The 17,398-nt window shown below is 29.1% G+C and overlaps 1 long non-coding RNA gene across 1 annotated transcript in view; it reads left to right on the forward strand.

The window, feature by feature from the left end:
• LOC130161984 (uncharacterized) overlaps positions 1-16,015 on the forward strand; it is a 50,645-nt gene extending 34,630 nt beyond the window's left edge. Inside the window, exon 4 of the long non-coding RNA XR_008826208.1 lies at positions 15,253-16,015. This is a non-coding gene — a long non-coding RNA (uncharacterized LOC130161984). The remainder of the gene's footprint in view (positions 1-15,252) is intronic.
• The last annotated feature ends 1,383 nt before the right edge of the window (positions 16,016-17,398 follow it).

A 17,398-nucleotide genomic window follows, 5' to 3' on the forward strand; every position in this document is an offset into this window, starting at 1 on the left:
CTGTACCATCAGCTGCCATTCATTATATTCTAAAAAGCAGCACTACAGTAATAATCATTTATAACCTCAACCACTCAGCTCTGTGAATATATGACCCTGATCAAAAGCCAACACTGAACATCAAACAGGCTCATTCAGTTGTAAGTCTGGCTGTAAATTAGTAAGACATTATAGTGTGCCAGAGCTGGTGCCAGGGACAGGAGCAGGGACAGGATTTTAGATTAACAAGACAGGGGAGTGATGACAGCGCGCTGGCAATTGCCATTACTCCAGATCTGACACACCGTTCGTCCCGAGGAGGCAGCTGGTAAACAGCTAAAAGCTGAGAGAAACACACCATGGCGTTAAATTGTTTTAGCGCTCAATTCATTAGGACGCCGTACAGGAGAGGAAATATGTGTATTATTCACTTTTATTGACGGCTTACGCAGCTAAAGAAGCGAAACATGACACAAGACACACCTCTTCATCTTGGAGGTGCTCTGTTTCTCCACATTAGAGAAGCATCTGGGTTTTTAATTCTCTGCCCAGCTCGACACTGCACTTGTAGCCCCGTGGGCAAAAAACGAAGCATTATCAGAAATTCTTGACAAAGCACTTTCTGCAGTAGGACTCAGCATCACGCATAGTTAAACTCAAGGGGACAGTTTCTCTTAAAAGCTCTTGTACGAGCCCCGGCTCTTTCTGCAATTTGGGAAACACAGTTTTCAAAAGAAATTGGGTCATGGTAATGGCAGGAGAACATGGCATGTATAAAGGATCGGCCCCTGGAGAGAGAGCAAGAGGACTCAAGAACAATGGTGGCCCGTTCAGACGAGGCCGCGCTTCACTGCAATGTCAGTGCTGTAACAGCAAAGTCTTGTCCGCTGAAAAAACTGGTATTCTCCAGTCTTCCCTTCTGTTTCTTCTACATTCAGGTGATGTGAATCGTCTCGGGGCAGAGAATCGGTATGCCACTGATCCCGGGTCATTTCATAAACAAATAAGAAGTTTAAGGTGTTTTGTCAGCCTCTAATGATTGTTGAGTTCTGAGCTTTTTCTGGATTAATAAAGGTCTTCTGGTGGTCATGTGGAAAAAAGAGAAATCCAAGGCACTCTGAAAATATGTCTGAAGTCCTTTATTCTGCATGGCTAGTCATAATTGCAAGCTTAAAATTAAAGAAGGAAAAAAAAGGAGATCCAAGGCACTCGAAAAAATCTGTTAAAAAGCCTTTATTCTGCTCAGCTGGTCACTGTGAAGTTTCTAACTCGCTGTTATGACTGCACAAACAGAATTGGCTTTTTAACAGATCTTGCTGTGACTTAAACCTGATTTTCTCCTTAATGATGAACAAATCTTAGAAGTGGCTGAATATGTTTAAAATGCTGCAGCACATGAGGATAGAATAAAAAGAATGGGTAACAAAGCCTCCATCTATAACAATCATACAGAGTATATAAATACTTAATGTGTGTTTATAGCAGACTATAATGTTTATGTTTATTACTTAGAGTGAATGAAATGTTTTGTTTTGTGCCTGTGTGAATTGTGGGCAGACAATTCACACTGGAGACTGCGGTTTCTGCTCTCCAACATGTGGTTAGGGAAAGGCAATGAAAGCACTTTGGTTGAGGTTCAGTGGAAAATTTTATTTTTGATTGTACTGACAAATATTTCTGTCCTTTGAGTGACTTTTGGCTTCAGTATTTAACAACTCCGTTACCCGTCCAGAGAAAAGAGATTGGCTTTTTAATGCCATAACCAAATGGTTAATTAACATATAAGATCTGAATTTAATTTCAGGAATGGCTGTACAAAAATGTAATATATGTGCACATGTTGAATTTCCATATATGAATTATACGTACATATGAAATAAAATCATGTATGTATTTAAAGTATTTGTATATACTATACTATATACACAGTTGCCCATAAAGTTGGAATAATTTTGTTTTCAGTTTAATTGTGGTTTAATTTTCATTGTGATATGTTTGGAAGAGATTGACTACTAAAGTTTTGATAAGATATACACTTTATCTGTCAAGAATAAATCATATTGTCACAATCATTTCATGGAAAGAGGTAAAAAATATTTTATTCCAACTTTATGAGCAACAGTGTATGTAAAACTTACCTGTTACATAACCTATATAATATCATAATATAATTTGCATATATGTCTGTCTACTAGGAACTATTTTAGTATGTCAGTTATTAAGTAATAAAAACATTATGTGTTTAGTATAATAAGACATGAAAATTCATAAAAACATCATTGTATAATAAGGCAAAAAAAGTAATAAAAAAATCATGTTATAATATGGCAAAAAAGTCATAGGAACATCATAGTATAGTAAGGCATAAAAAGTAATAAAAATGACATAGTATATTAAGATATAAAAAATCATAAAAACATCATAGTACTAGAAAGTTGTTTTTTATTATGTCTGTTATGAAGTAATAAAAACATCAAAGCATAGTACAGCATGAAGAGTGATAAAAAAATTAGTATAATAAGGCAAAAAAGTTACATGATATATAAAGTAAGGCATAAAAACATCATTGAATAGTAAGGCATAAAAAGTCATACAAATGACACAGTATAGTAGGGCATAAAAACATCATTAAAAAAAGTAATAGTATAGTAAGGCATAAAAAGTCATAAAAACATCATAGTATATAGTAAGACATAAAAATGGCATAGTGTAGTAAGGCATAAATTAAAGTCATAGTATAGTTAGGCATAAAAAGGCATAAAAACGTCATAAAAAAGTCATAGTATAGTAAGGAATGAAAAGTCATAAAAACGACAGCATAGTAAGGCATAAAACGTCATAAAAAAGTCATAGTATAGTAAGGCATAAAAAGGCATAAAAACGACATTGTATAGTAAGGCATAAAAAATCATAGTATAGTAAGGCATAAAAAGTCATAGTATAGTAAGGCATAAAAAGTCATAAAAAAGTCATAGTATAGTAAGGCATAAAAAGTCATAGTATAGTAAGGCATAAAAAAGTCATAAAAACGACATTGTATAGTAAGGCATAAAAAGTCATAGTATAGTAAAGCATAAAAAGTCATAAAAAAGTCATAGTATAGTAAGGCATAAAAAGTCATAGTATAGTAGGGCATAAAAAGGCATAAATAAGAAATAGTATAGTAAGGCATAAAAAGTCATAAAAAAGTCATAGTATGGTAAGGCATAAAAAATCATAGTATAGTAAGGCATAAAAAGTCAGTATAGTAAGGCATAAAAAGTCATAAAAACGACATAGTATAGTAAGGCATAAAAAGTCATAAAAAAGTCATAGTATAGTAAGGCATAAAAAATCATAGTATAGTAAGGCATAAAAAGTCATAAAAACGACATTGTATAGTAAGGCATAAAAAGTCATAGTATAGTAAGGCATAAAAAGTCATAAAAAAGTCATAGTATAGTAAGGCATAAAAAATCATAGTATAGTAAGGCGTAATAAGGCATAAAAATGACATAGTATAGTAAGGAATAAAAAGTCATAAAAAAGTCATAGTATAGTAAGGCATAAAAAGTCATAAAAACGACATAGTATAGTAAGGCATAAAAAGTCATAAAAAAGTCATAGTATAGTAAGGCATAAAAGGTCATAAAAAAGTCATTGTATAGTAAGGCATAAAAAGTCATAAAAACGACATTGTATAGTAAGGCATAAAAAGTCATAGTATAGTAAGGCATAAAAAGTCATAAAAAAGACATAGTATAGTAAGGCATAAAAAGTCATAAAAAAGTCATAGTATAGTAAGGCATAAAAAATCATACTATAGTAAGGCATAAAAAGGCATAAAAAAATCATAGTATGGTAAGGCATAAAAAGTCATAAAAAAGTCATAGTATAGTAAGGCATAAAAAATCATAGTATGGTAAGGCAAAAAAAGTCATAAAAAAGTCATAGTATAGTAAGGCATAAAAAGTCATAAAAAAGTCATAGTATAGTAAGGCATAAAAAATCATAGTATGGTAAGGCAAAAAAAGTCATAAAAAAGTCATAGTATAGTAAGGCATAAAAAGTCATAAAAAAGTCATAGTATAGTAAGGCATAAAAAGTCATAGTATAGTAAGGCATAAAAAGTCATAGTATAGTAAGGCATAAAAAGTCATAAAAAAGTCATAGTATAGTAAGGCATAAAAAATCATAGTATGGTAAGGCAAAAAAAGTCATAAAAAAGTCATAGTATAGTAAGGCATAAAAAGTCATAAAAACGATATTGTATAGTAAGGCATAAAAAAATCATAGTATAGTAAGGCATAAAAAGTCATAGTATAGTAAGGCATGAAAAGTCATAAAAACGACATTGTATAGTAAGGCATAAAAAGTCATAAAAACGACATTGTATAGTAAGGCATAAAAAGTCATAGTATAGTAAGGCATAAAAAGTCATAAAAAAGTCATAGTATAGTAAGGCATAAAAAATCATAGTATGGTAAGGCAAAAAAAGTCATAAAAAAGTCATAGTATAGTAAGGCATAAAAAGTCATAAAAACGATATTGTATAGTAAGGCATAAAAAATCATAGTATAGTAAGGATAAAAAGTCATAGTATAGTAAGGCATGAAAAGTCATAAAAACGACATTGTATAGTAAGGCATAAAAAGTCATAAAAACAACATTGTATAGTAAGGCATTAAAAGTCATAGTATAGTAAGGCATAAAAAGTCATAAAAACGACATTGTATAGTAAGGCATAAAAAGTCATAAAAACGACATTCTATAGTAAGGCATAAAAAGTCATAAAAAAGTCATAGTATAGTAAGGCATAAAAAGTCATAGTATAGTAAGGCATAAAAAGTCAGAAAAATGACATTGTATAGTAAGGCATAAAAAGTCATAGTATAGTAAGGCATAAAAAGTCATAAAAAAGTCATAGTATAGTAAGGCATAAAAAATCATAGTACAGTAAGGCATAAAAAGTCATAAAAACGACATTGTATAGTAAGGCATTAAAAGTCATAGTATAGTAAGGCATAAAAAGTCATAAAAAAGTCATAGTATAGTAAGGCATAAAAAGTCATAAAAAAGTCATAGTATAGTAAGGCATAAAAAGTCATAAAAAAGTCATAGTATGGTAAGGCATAAAAAGTCATAAAAAAGTCATAGTATAGTAAGGCATAAAAAGTCATAAAAAAGTCATGGTATAGTAAGGCATAACAAGTCATAAAAAAGTCATAGTATAGTAAGGCATAAAAAGTCATAAAAACGACAGTATAGTAAGGCATAAAAAGTCATAGTATGGTAAGACAAAAAAAGTCATAAAAAGTCATAGTATAGTAAGGCATAAAAAGTCATAAAAAAGTCATAGTATAGTAAGGCATAAAAAGTCATAAAAAAGTCATAGTATAGTAAGGCATAAAAAGTCATAAAAAAGTCATAGTATAGTAAGGCATAAGAAGTCATAAAAAAGTCATAGTATAGTAAGGCATAAAAAGTCATAAAAAAGTCATAGTATAGTAAGGCATAAAAAATCATAGTATGGTAAGGCAAAAAAAGTCATAAAAAGTCATAGTATAGTAAGGCATAAAAAGTCATAGTATAGTAAGGCATGAAAAGTCATAAAAACGACATTGTATAGTAAGGCATAAAAAGTCATAAAAACAACATTGTATAGTAAGGCATTAAAAGTCATAGTATAGTAAGGCATAAAAAGTCATAAAAACGACATTGTATAGTAAGGCATAAAAAGTCATAAAAACGACATTCTATAGTAAGGCATAGAAAGTCATAGTATAGTAAGGCATAAAAAGTCATAAAAAAGTCATAGTATAGTAAGGCATAAAAAGTCATAAAAACGATATTGTATAGTAAGGCATAAAAAAATCATAGTATAGTAGGCATAAAAAGTCATAGTATAGTAAGGCATGAAAAGTCATAAAAACGACATTGTATAGTAAGGCATAAAAAGTCATAAAAACAACATTGTATAGTAAGGCATTAAAAGTCATAGTATAGTAAGGCATAAAAAATCATAGTATAGTAAGGCGTAATAAGGCATAAAAATGACATAGTATAGTAAGGAATAAAAAGTCATAAAAAAGTCATAGTATAGCAAGGCATAAAAAGTCATAAAAACGACATAGTATAGTAAGGCATAAAAAGTCATAAAAAAGTCATAGTATAGTAAGGCATAAAAGGTCATAAAAAAGTCATTGTATAGTAAGGCATAAAAAGTCATAAAAACGACATTGTATAGTAAGGCATAAAAAGTCATAGTATAGTAAGGCATAAAAAGGCATGAAAACGACATAGTATAGTAAGGCATAAAAAGTCATAAAAAAGTCATAGTATAGTAAGGCATAAAAAATCATACTATAGTAAGGCATAAAAAGGCATAAAAAAATCATAGTATGGTAAGGCATAAAAAGTCATAAAAAAGTCATAGTATAGTAAGGCATAAAAAGTCATAAAAAAGTCATAGTATAGTAAGGCATAAAAAGTCATTAAAAAAGTCATAGTATAGTAAGGCATAAAAAGTCATAAAAATGACATAGTATAGTAAGGCATAAAAAGTCATAGTATGTTAAGGCAAAAAAAGTCATAAAAAGTCATAGTACAGTAAGGCATAAAAAGTCAGAAAAACGACATTGTATAGTAAGGCATTAAAAGTCATTGTATAGTAAGGCATAAAAAGTCATAAAAAAGTCATAGTATAGTAAGGCATAAAAAGTCATAAAAAAGTCATAGTATAGTAAGGCATAAAAAGTCATAAAAAAGTCATAGTATAGTAAGGCATAAAAAGTCATAAAAAAGTCATAGTATGGTAAGGCATAAAAAGTCATAAAAAAGTCATAGTATAGTAAGGCATAAAAAGTCATAAAAAAGTCATGGTATAGTAAGGCATAACAAGTCATAAAAAAGTCATAGTGTAGTAAGGCATAAAAAGTCATGAAAAAGTCATAGTATAGTAAGGCATAAAAAGTCATAAAAAAGTCATAGTATAGTAAGGCATAAAAAGTCATAAAAAAGTCATAGTATAGTAAGGCATAAAAAATCATAGTATGGTAAGGCAAAAAAAGTCATAAAAAGTCATAGTATAGTAAGGCATAAAAAGTCATAGTATAGTAAGGCATGAAAAGTCATAAAAACGACATTGTATAGTAAGGCATAAAAAGTCATAAAAACAACATTGTATAGTAAGGCATTAAAAGTCATAGTATAGTAAGGCATAAAAAGTCATAAAAACGACATTGTATAGTAAGGCATAAAAAGTCATAAAAACGACATTCTATAGTAAGGCATAGAAAGTCATAGTATAGTAAGGCATAAAAAGTCATAAAAAAGTCATAGTATAGTAAGGCATAAAAAGTCATAAAAACGATATTGTATAGTAAGGCATAAAAAGTCATAGTATAGTAAGGCATAAAAAGTCATAGTATAGTAAGGCATGAAAAGTCATAAAAACGACATTGTATAGTAAGGCATAAAAAGTCATAAAAACAACATTGTATAGTAAGGCATTAAAAGTCATAGTATAGTAAGGCATAAAAAATCATAGTATAGTAAGGCGTAATAAGGCATAAAAGGTCATAGTATAGTAAGGAATAAAAAGTCATTAAAAAAGTCATAGTATAGCAAGGCATAAAAAGTCATAAAAACGACATAGTATAGTAAGGCATAAAAAGTCATAAAAAAGTCATAGTATAGTAAGGCATAAAAGGTCATAAAAAAGTCATTGTATAGTAAGGCATAAAAAGTCATAAAAACGACATTGTATAGTAAGGCATAAAAAGTCATAGTATAGTAAGGCATAAAAAGGCATAAAAAGGCATGAAAACGACATAGTATAGTAAGGCATAAAAAGTCATAAAAAAGTCATAGTATAGTAAGGCATAAAAAATCATACTATAGTAAGGCATAAAAAGGCATAAAAAAATCATAGTATGGTAAGGCATAAAAAGTCATAAAAAAGTCATAGTATAGTAAGGCATAAAAAGTCATAAAAAAGTCATAGTATAGTAAGGCATAAAAAGTCATAAAAAAGTCATAGTATAGTAAGGCATAAAAAGTCATAAAAATGACATAGTATAGTAAGGCATAAAAAGTCATAGTATGTTAAGGCAAAAAAAGTCATAAAAAGTCATAGTACAGTAAGGCATAAAAAGTCAGAAAAACGACATTGTATAGTAAGGCATTAAAAGTCATTGTATAGTAAGGCATAAAAAGTCATAAAAAAGTCATTGTATAGTAAGGCATAAAAAGTCATAAAAACGTCATAGTATAGTAAGGCATAAAAAGTCATAAAAAAGTCATAGTGTAGTAAGGCATAAAAAGTCATAAAAAAGTCATAGTATAGTAAGGCATAAAAAGTCATAAAAAGTCATAAAAAAATCATAGTATAGTAGGCATAAAAAGTCATAAAAAAGTCATGGTATAGTAAGGCATAACAAGTCATAAAAAAGTCATAGTGTAGTAAGGCATAAAAAGTCATGAAAAAGTCATAGTATAGTAAGGCATAAAAAGTCATAAAAAAGTCATAGTATAGTAAGGCATAAAAAGTCATAGTATGGTAAGACAAAAAAAGTCATAAAAAGTCATAGTATAGTAAGGCATAAAAAGTCATAAAAAAGTCATAGTATAGTAAGGCATAAAAAGTCATAAAAAAGTCATAGTATAGTAAGGCATAAAAAGTCATAAAAAAGTCATAGTATAGTAAGGCATAAGAAGTCATGAAAAAGTCATAGTATAGTAAGGCATAAAAAGTCATAAAAAAGTCATAGTATAGTAAGGCATAAAAAATCATAGTATGGTAAGGCAAAAAAAGTCATAAAAAGTCATAGTATAGTAAGGCATAAAAAGTCATAAAAACGATATTGTATAGTAAGGCATAAAAAAATCATAGTATAGTAAGGCATAAAAAGTCATAGTATAGTAAGGCATGAAAAGTCATAAAAACGACATTGTATAGTAAGGCATAAAAAGTCATAAAAACAACATTGTATAGTAAGGCATAAAAAGTCATAGTATAGTAAGGCATAAAAAGTCATAAAAACGACATTGTATAGTAAGGCATAAAAAGTCATAAAAACGACATTCTATAGTAAGGCATAGAAAGTCATAGTATAGTAAGGCATAAAAAGTCATAAAAAAGTCATAGTATAGTAAGGCATAAAAAGTCATAAAAACGATATTGTATAGTAAGGCATAAAAAAATCATAGTATAGTAAGGCATAAAAAGTCATAGTATAGTAAGGCATGAAAAGTCATAAAAACGACATTGTATAGTAAGGCATAAAAAGTCATAAAAACAACATTGTATAGTAAGGCATTAAAAGTCATAGTATAGTAAGGCATAAAAAATCATAGTATAGTAAGGCGTAATAAGGCATAAAAATGACATAGTATAGTAAGGAATAAAAAGTCATAAAAAAGTCATAGTATAGTAAGTCATAAAAAGTCATAAAAACGACATAGTATAGTAAGGCATAAAAAGTCATAAAAAAGTCATAGTATAGTAAGGCATAAAAGGTCATAAAAAAGTCATTGTATAGTAAGGCATAAAAAGTCATAAAAACGACATTGTATAGTAAGGCATAAAAAGTCATAGTTATAGTAAGGCATAAAAAGGCATGAAAACGACATAGTATAGTAAGGCATAAAAAGTCATAAAAAAGTCATAGTATAGTAAGGCATAAAAAAATCATACTATAGTAAGGCATAAAAAGGCATAAAAAAATCATAGTATGGTAAGGCATAAAAAGTCATAAAAAAGTCATAGTATAGTAAGGCATAAAAAGTCATAAAAAAGTCATAGTATAGTAAGGCATAAAAAGTCATAAAAAAGTCATAGTATAGTAAGGCATAAAAAGTCATAAAAACGACATAGTATAGTAAGGCATAAAAAGTCATAGTATGGTAAGGCAAAAAAAGTCATAAAAAGTCATAGTATAGTAAGGCATAAAAAGTCATAAAAAAGTCATAGTATAGTAAGGCATAAAAAGTCATAAAAACGACAGTATAGTAAGGCATAAAAAGTCATAGTATGGTAAGACAAAAAAAGTCATAAAAAAGTCATAGTATAGTTAAGGCATAAAAAGTCATAAAAAAGTCATAGTATTGTAAGGCATAAAAAGTCATGAAAAAGTCATAGTATAGTAAGGCATAAAAAGTCATAAAAAAGTCATAGTATAGTAAGGCATAAAAAGTCATAAAAAAGTCATAGTATAGTAAGGCATAAAAAGTCATAAAAAAGTCATAGTATAGTAAGGCATAAAAAGTCATAAAAAAGTCATAGTATAGTAAGGCATAAAAAAATCATAGTATGGTAAGGCAAAAAAAGTCATAAAAAAGTCATAGTATAGTAAGGCATAAAAAGTCATAAAAAAGTCATAGTATAGTAAGGCATAAAAAATCATAGTATGGTAAGGCAAAAAAAGTCATAAAAAAGTCATAGTATAGTAAGGCATAAAAAGTCATAAAAAAGTCATAGTATAGTAAGGCATAAAAAATCATAGTATGGTAAGGCAAAAAAAGTCATAAAAAGTCATAGTATAGTAAGGCATAAAAAGTCCTAAAAACGATATTGTATTGTAAGGCATAAAAAAATCATAGTATAGTAAGGCATTAAAAGTCATAGTATAGTAAGGCATAAAAAGTCATAAAAACGACATTGTATAGTAAGGCATAAAAAGTCATAAAAAAGTCATAGTATAGTAAGGCATAAAAAATCATAGTATGGTAAGGCAAAAAAAGTCATAAAAAAGTCATAGTATAGTAAGGCATAAAAAGTCATAAAAAAGTCATAGTATAGTAAGGCATAAAAAGGCATAAAAAAATCATAGTATGGTAAGGCAAAAAAAGTCATAAAAAAGTCATAGTATAGTAAGGCATAAAAAGGCATAAAAAAGTCATAGTATAGTAAGGCATAAAAAATCATAGTATGGTAAGGCAAAAAAAGTCATAAAAAGTCATAGTATAGTAAGGCATAAAAAGTCATAAAAACGATATTGTATTAAAAGTCATAAAAACGACATTGTATAGTTAGGCATAAAAAGTCATAAAAACGACATTCTATAGTAAGGCATAAAAAGTCATAAAAAAGTCATAGTATAGTAAGGCATAAAAAGTCATAGTATAGTAAGGCATAAAAAGTCAGAAAAATGACATTGTATAGTAAGGCATAAAAAGTCATAGTATAGTAAGGCATAAAAAGTCATAAAAAAGTCATAGTATAGTAAGGCATAAAAAAATCATAGTATAGTAAGGCATTAAAAGTCAGAAAAATGACATTGTATAGTAAGGCATATAAAAGTCATAGTATAGTAAGGCATAAAAAGGCATAAAAAGTATAGTATAGTAAGGCATAAAAAAATCATAGTACAGTAAGGCATAAAAAGTCATAAAAACGACATTGTATAGTAAGGCATAAAAAGTCATAGTATAGTAAGGCATAAAAAGTCATAAAAAAGTCATTAGTATGGTAAGGCATAAAAAAGTCATAAAAAAGTCATAGTATAGTAAGGCATAAAAAGTCATAAAAAAGTCATAGTATGGTAAGGCATAAAAAGTCATAAAAAAGTCATAGTATAGTAAGGCATAAAAAGTCATAAAAACGATATTGTATAGTAAGGCATAAAAAAATCATAGTATAGTAAGGCATAAAAAGTCATAGTATAGTAAGGCATGAAAAGTCATAAAAACGACATTGTATAGTAAGGTATAAAAAGTCAGAAAAATGACATAGTATAGTAAGGCATAAAAAGTCATAGTATAGTAAGGCATAAAAAGTCATAAAAAAGTCATAGTATAGTAAGGCATAAAAAGTCATAGTATAGTAAGGCATAAAAAGTCAGAAAAATGACATTGTATAGTAAGGCATAAAAAGTCATAAAAAAGTCATAGTATAGTAAGGCATAAAAAGTCATAGTATAGTAAGGCATAAAAAGTCAGAAAAATGACATTGTATAGTAAGGCATTAAAAGTCATAGTATAGTAAGGCATAAAAAGGCATAAAAACGACATAGTATAGTAAGGCATAAAAAGTCATAAAAACGACATTGTATAGTGAGGTATAAAAAGTCAGAAAAATGACATAGTATAGTAAGGCATAAAAAGTCATAGTATAGTAAGGCATAAAAAGTCATAAAAAAGTCATAGTATAGTAAGGCATAAAAAGTCATAGTATAGTAAGGCATAAAAAGTCAGAAAAATGACATTGTATAGTAAGGCATAAAAAGTCATAAAAAAGTCATAGTATAGTAAGACATAAAAAATCATAGTATAGTAAGGCGTAAAAAGACATAAAAACGACATTCTATAGTAAGGCATAAAAAGTCATAAAAACGACATTGTATAGTAAGGCATTAAAAGTCATAGTATAGTAAGGCATAAAAAGTCATAAAAAGTCATAAAAAAGTCATAGTATAGTAAGGCATAAAAAGTCATAGTATAGTAAGGCATAAAAAGTCATAAAAAAGTCATAGTATAGTAAGGCATAAAAAGTCATAGTATAGTAAGGCATAAAAAGTCAGAAAAATGACATTGTATAGTAAGGCATAAAAAGGCATAAAAAGGCATAAAAAGTATAGTAAGGCATAAAAAGTCATAGTATAGTAAGGCATAAAAAGTCATAAAAACGACATTGTATAGTAAGGCATTAAAAGTCATAGTATAGTAAGGCATAAAAAGTCATAAAAACGATATTGTATAGTAAGGCATAAAAAGTCATAAAAACGACATTGTATAGTGAGGTATAAAAAGTCAGAAAAATGACATAGTATAGTAAGGCATAAAAAGTCATAGTATAGTAAGGCATAAAAAGTCATAAAAAAGTCATAGTATAGTAAGGCATAAAAAGTCATAGTATAGTAAGGCATAAAAAGTCAGAAAAATGACATTGTATAGTAAGGCATAAAAAGTCATAAAAAAGTCATAGTATAGTAAGGCATAAAAAATCATAGTATAGTAAGGCGTAAAAAGACATAAAAACGACATTCTATAGTAAGGCATAAAAAGTCATAAAAACGACATTGTATAGTAAGGCATTAAAAGTCATAGTATAGTAAGGCATAAAAAGGCATAAAAACGACATAGTATAGTAAGGCATAAAAAGTCATAAAAACGACATTCTATAGTAAGGCATAGAAAGTCATAGTATAGTAAGGCATAAAAAGTCATAAAAAAGTCATAGTATAGTAAGGCATAAAAAGTCATAGTATAGTAAGGCATGAAAAGTCATAAAAACGACATTGTATAGTAAGGCATAAAAAGTCATAAAAACGACATTCTATAGTAAGACATAAAAAGTCATAAGAAAGTCATAGTATAGTAAGGCATAAAAAGTCATAGTATAGTAAGGCATAAAAAGTCAGAAAAATGACATTGTATAGTAAGGCATAAAAAGTCATAGTATAGTAAGGCATAAAAAGTCATAAAAAAAGTCATAGTATAGTAAGGCATAAAAAGTCATAAAAACGATATTGTATAGTAAGGCATAAAAAAATCATAGTATAGTAAGGCATAAAAAGTCATAGTATAGTAAGGCATAAAAAGTCAGAAAAATGACATTGTATAGTAAGGCATTAAAAGTCATAGTATAGTAAGGCATAAAAAGGCATAAAAACGACATAGTATAGTAAGGCATAAAAAGTCATAAAAACGACATTGTATAGTGAGGTATAAAAAGTCAGAAAAATGACATAGTATAGTAAGGCCATAAAAAAGTCATTAGTATAGTAAGGCATAAAAAGTCATAAAAAAGTCATAGTAATAGTAAGGCATAAAAAGTCATAGTATAGTAAGGCATAAAAAGTCAGAAAAATGACATTGTATAGTAAGGCATAAAAAGTCATAAAAAAGTCATAGTATAGTAAGACATAAAAAATCATAGTATAGTAAGGCGTAAAAAGACATAAAAACGACATTCAATAGTAAGGCATAAAAAGTCATAAAAACGACATTGTATAGTAAGGCATTAAAAGTCATAGTATAGTAAGGCATAAAAAGGCATAAAAACGACATAGTATAGTAAGGCATAAAAAGTCATAAAAACGACATTCTATAGTAAGGCATAGAAAGTCATAGTATAGTAAGGCATAAAAAGTCATAAAAAAGTCATAGTATAGTAAGGCATAAAAAGTCATAAAAACGATATTGTATAGTAAGGCATAAAAAAATCATAGTATAGTAAGGCATAAAAAGTCATAGTATAGTAAGGCATGAAAAGTCATAAAAACGACATTGTATAGTAAGGCATAAAAAGTCATAAAAACAACATTGTATAGTAAGGCATTAAAAGTCATAGTATAGTAAGGCATAAAAAGTCATAAAAACGACATTGTATAGTAAGGCATAAAAAGTCATAAAAACGACATTGTATAGTAAGGCATAAAAAGTCATAAAAAAGTCATAGTATAGTAAGGCATAAAAAGTCATAGTATAGTAAGGCATAAAAAGTCAGAAAAATGACATTGTATAGTAAGGCATAAAAAGTCATAGTATAGTAAGGCATAAAAAGTCATAAAAAAGTCATAGTATAGTAAGGCATAAAAAGTCATAAAAACGATATTGTATAGTAAGGCATAAAAAAATCATAGTATAGTAAGGCATAAAAAGTCATAGTATAGTAAGGCATGAAAAGTCATAAAAACGACATTGTATAGTAAGGCATAAAAAGTCATAAAAAAGTCATAGTATAGTAAGGCATAAAAAGTCATAAAAAAGTCATAGTATAGTAAGGCATAAAAAGTCATAAAAACGACATTGTATAGTAAGGCATAAAAAGTTACAAAAACGACATAGTAAAGTAAGGCACTAAAAGTCATAAAAAAGTCATAGTACAGCAAGGCATAAAAAGGAATAAAAACGACATAGTATAGCGTAGTGGTCTAAGCAGGCGCCCAATGTGTAGAGGCTACAGTCCTTGCTGCCGTCGTCCCCGGTTCAAATCCCGCATAGGACAGCATTTTGCTGCATGTCATTCCCACTCTCTTTTTCCTGTTTCCTGTCACTCTCCACTATACTGTCCATTAAAGGCATAAAAAGCCCCAAAAATATACTTAAAAAAAATAAAATAAAAAAAACATAGTATAGTAAGGCATAAAAAGAATATAGTAAGGCATAAGAATGACAGTATAGCAAGACATAGATTAATGTAAGAAATTCATTGTTTTACATGCATTTAACTTTGACTTTCGAGTACAAGTCATGTGTGATTGTATATATCTGTATGAAACTGGCATATTTAGGGAACATATGGAGGTCCTCATTAGATTGATTAAGGTTTGTGTTTGCTCATATGGTTAGAGCCCCATGGATGGTGAATGATCTCAGCAGCTCTGAAGGAGGATAAGTAACAGCTAAGAGACCCCATGGACATGAAGATCTCCAGATCAACATCAGCTTGTTACACACATCGGAGAGCAAAATACCATACAAGCAACCAAACTTTTATTACTCAGAGAGACCTTGGTGTGCCTTGTACCAGATCTGTCCATTGTGCACTAATAAAACCAGCTACATTGAAGTGTTGACTTGTTGGTCTAATTGTGCTCACTTTTTCATCTTTCTTTCATAAGAGGTAATCTCTTCAGTAAGGTATGAAATGAAATACAAACATCATAGTATAGTATGTGATAAAACATCTCAAAAACGTAATCGTATGGTAAGGCATAATAAGGCATAAGAACGACAGTATAGCAAGACATAGAGTAATGTAAGAAATTTATTGTTTTACATGCATATAACTTTTACTTTAGAATACAAATCATATTTGACTGTATATATGTGTATGAAACTGGCATATTAAGGAAACATATGGAGGTCCTCATTAGATTGATTAAGGTTTGTGTTTGCTTATGTGGTTAGAGCCCCATGGATGGTGAATTATCTCAGCAGCTCTGAAGGAGGACAATAACAGCTATGAGACCCCATGGACATGAAGATCTCCAGAGAAACATCAGTTTGTCACACACATCGGACAGCAAAATACCATACAAGCAACCAAACTTTTATTAGTCAGAGAGACCTTGGTCTGCCTTGTACCAGATCTGTCCTTTGTGCACGAATAAAACCAGCCACATTGAAGTGTTGACTTGTTGGTCTGATTGTGTTCACTTTTTCATCTTTCTGTCATAAGAAGTCTTCTTTTCAGTAAGGCATGAAAAGATATGAAAACATCATAGTAAAGCTATTCATAAAAACTTATAAAAAAAGTCATAGTATAGTGAGGCATAAAAAGTCATAAAAACATAGTATAGTAAGGCATAAAAAGCCATAAAACGCCATTGTAAAGTAAAGCATGGAAGGGCATAAAAACATCATAGTATAGTAAGACATAAAAAGGCATAAAAATATTATAGTATAGTAAGGCATAAAAAGTCATAAAAAAGTCATAGTATAGTAAGGCATAAAAAGTCATAAAAACGACATAGTATAGTAAGGCATGAAAAGTCATAAAAACGACATAGTATAGTAAGGCATAAAAAGTCATAAAAACGTCATAGTATAGTAAGGCGTAAAAAGTCATAAAAACGACATAGTATAGTAAGGCATGAAAAGTCATAAAAACGACATAGTATTATAAGGCATAAAAATTCATAAAAAATCATAGCATAGTAAGGCATTAAAAATATTATAGTATAGTAAGGCATAAAAACGCATAAAAACATCATAGAATAGTAAGAAATAAAAAAAGTCATAGTATAGTAAGGCATAAAAAGGCATAAAAGCGACATAGCATGATGTAGGCATAATAAAGTAATTAAAACGACATAGTATAGTAAGGCATAAAAATATTATAGTATATTAAGGCATAAAAAGGCATAAAAACATCATATAATAGTAAGGCATAAAAAGGCATAAAAACATCATAGAATAGTAAGAAATAAAAAAAGTCATAGTATAGTAAGGCATAAAAAGTCATAAAAAAGTCATAGTATAGTAAGGCATAAAAAGGCATAAAAACGACATTGTATAGTAAGGCATAAAAAGTCATAGTATAGTAAGGCATAAAAAGTCATAAAAAAGTCATTGTATAATAAGGCATGAAAAGTCATAAAAACATGGACATGAAGATCTCCAGAGAAACATCAGTTTGTCACACACATCGGAGAGCAAAATACCATACAAGCAACCAAAACTTTTATTAGTCAGAGAGACCTTGGTCTGCCTTGTACCAGATCTGTCCTTTGTGCACGAATAAAACCAGCCACATTGAAGTGTTGACTTGTTGGTCTGATTGTGTTCACTTTTTCATCTTTCTGTCATAAGAAGTCTTCTTTTCAGTAAGGCATGAAAAGATATGAAAACATCATAGTAAAGCTATTCATAAAAACTTATAAAAAAAGTCATAGTATAGTGAGGCATAAAAAGTCATAAAAACATAGTATAGTAAGGCATAAAAAGCCATAAAACGCCATTGTAAAGTAAAGCATGGAAGGGCATAAAAACA

Source organism: Seriola aureovittata, chromosome 21 (genome assembly GCF_021018895.1).
Source record: "Seriola aureovittata isolate HTS-2021-v1 ecotype China chromosome 21, ASM2101889v1, whole genome shotgun sequence".
Taxonomy (NCBI): Eukaryota; Metazoa; Chordata; class Actinopteri; order Carangiformes; family Carangidae; genus Seriola; species Seriola aureovittata.